Source organism: Triticum dicoccoides, chromosome 3A (assembly GCF_002162155.2).
Source record: "Triticum dicoccoides isolate Atlit2015 ecotype Zavitan chromosome 3A, WEW_v2.0, whole genome shotgun sequence".
Classification (NCBI taxonomy): domain Eukaryota; kingdom Viridiplantae; phylum Streptophyta; class Magnoliopsida; order Poales; family Poaceae; genus Triticum; species Triticum dicoccoides.
Genome location: NC_041384.1, coordinates 703152549 through 703154961, shown reverse-complemented (window position 1 = coordinate 703154961; position 2413 = coordinate 703152549). Strand labels below are relative to the sequence as shown.

The 2413-nt window shown below is 53.3% G+C and overlaps 1 pseudogene; it reads left to right on the top strand.

The window, feature by feature from the left end:
• LOC119273324 overlaps window positions 1-2120 on the top strand; it is a 6876-nt pseudogene extending 4756 nt beyond the window's left edge.
• The last annotated feature ends 293 nt before the right edge of the window (window positions 2121-2413 follow it).

Genomic DNA, 2413 nt, shown 5'->3' with positions numbered 1-2413 from the left:
GATTTTTTGTTGCAACTGTCATGGATTTTTGCTACGTCCGACGAATTATTTTGCTACGTCCATTCACGGCAGAGCTGTAATAATTCATGGCGGCGACATGATTTTTGCTGCATGCATCGTGATTTTTGCTCTGACTGGCAATTTTTTTTTGCTATGTCCATTCTTGGCGAGCTGCGACCCGCGGCGACTCCGATAGCACTGCTGTGATGACGAACGGCTGCCCGGGGACGACGACGACGACGCCACAGCAGTTGCGAGGCTGCAACCCGCGGATGAGGATTTTTCATGCTGGAACCGGTGAGGAGTCGTGCTACAAACTAAGCTCCATGGGTCAATTTTTTTCAAAGCGTGATGAGAAGGTTGTGTGAGGGTGGCGAGCGGCGGCGAGCCCGGGGTGTGTGGCGGTGCTTCGGACTCGGTCGCTCGTAGGGGTTGACAGCGCTGCAGTGTCCTCTCGCTCCGATGTGCAGCCCTGCAGTTTTTTCAGGAAGGCGGTTGAGAAGGAAAAAGCGAGGAGACACATTTGATGGCTAGCAATTTTTTTTAAAGGCAAAGCAATAGCTTTATAATTTAACGGTGCTTGGGCAGATCGCCCATTGCACATTCAGCCACACGGGTTGGTACATCATCCTCCCATTCAACATATAGGTTCGGGTCATACAGACGACCGACTGCGGCTAACTCGTGGGCTACAGTGTTAGCAGCGCGCCTACAGACGGAAATTACATGATAGGAAAACCACAATTTCAACCGGTATTTAGTGTCCTCTATCACTGCTGCATATGCCGACGAACCCGCCTTCTGCATTACAGGTGCTTCGAATAGCAGTTGCGAATCCGTCTGGAATTCCACCCGAATAAGACCAAGATCGGCAGCAAGCGAGACGGCCTGAGACATTGCAAAAGCTTCAGCTACAAATGGATCATTGACATTTGCCTGGCAGCCAGCACGGGCACGGATGATCTTGCCTTCTGAAGTTCTCGCCACCACGCCCCAGCCTGCTTGGTTTGTCCCTGGGAGAAAAGAACCATCAATGTTAATTTTCACCATATCACCCGCAGGAGGGCTCCATTTGTCCACCACTTTCTTCTCCAGTTGAGGGCTAAGGATTTCGATATACTCGAGGACATTGCTTCTGGTCCTCCTAGCAATCTCCTTGCCCGGCGTCGGCAGCTCCCCCTCCCTTAGCTTGTTGCGATTTGACCACCAGAGCCACCAAAAGGTGAGCAGGTCAACCGGCCAAACCGTTCCGCCGGTGCGCCGGCGTAGAGTAGTGCCCATATTCTTTTGGTTGAATTAATAACACGCACGGATGCAGATACAAGATTATCCTTGGTCTGGGATCTGCACTGCGCTATCTCCACACGAAGTAGGATCAGTGCGTGCTGCATGGCGATATCAAGCCCAGCAACATACTTTTCGACTCGTCACGCGGCACCAAACTAGCGGATTTCGGGCTGACGAGACTGGTGGAGCATGGAGCCGGGCCTCGGACGAGCAGTCATGGGCACCTTGGGATACATAGACCCGGAGTTCATCCGCATGCGTCGGCCGAGCGCTGAGTCCGACGTCTACAGCTTCGGCATCGTCCTGCTGGAGATTGTGTCGGGCCAGCGGCCGCAGATGGAGGCGGAACAATCATCTGACAAGGCCATCCCGCTGCTCAAGTGGATCTGGGAGCTGCATGAGAAGGGCGCCGTCGTCCAAGCGGTGGATGGGAGGCTCAAGGGAGACGAGCAGCACGACGACGGGCACGGCTGCAGGTGGCAACCGTGCCGCACACTGCTCGTCGGGCTCTGGTGCACGCACCCGCGCCCCAGCGCGCGGTCGTCCGTCGAGCAGGCCATGAGCGCCCTGCAGTCCGAGGACGTGGCGCTGCCGGCCCTGTCACGGCCGCCGCCCGACGTCTCCCCTGGATCACATGGCTACAGCTCGTCGTCGACCAATGTTGTTTGCAGCGATGTGTCCTGGGCCAGCAGTGGCAGATGACGAGATTTAATTGATGCAGCCTCGCTGTTGCAGCTTATTATGATGCCTGCACAAACCTGCCCATAGAATTTATCAAGACATTGTTGTTTAAGTTCTACGTACGTATAGTATTGATTGCATTCTGTTGTCTCACATGTATATTCTACTCCACATGTAGGTTTATCTAAGACCCCACATATATATGTTTTTGTTTAACTTCAGTTTTTGCTGGTCCCTAAAATACGTTTCCAAATGCCACTATCATCGTTTTAAGCATCGTGTACAATCACACATAGCTATCTCGAGTTGTCGAATGTCGCACACGCGGCGGGGCGCGTCCACGGACAGTGACCGGTCACCCCATATTTGGTCTCCCACAACCATAGTATCCATATCATGATCCATACAAAAAACATGCAACGGCATGCGTTCTCCTCGTTGAAGA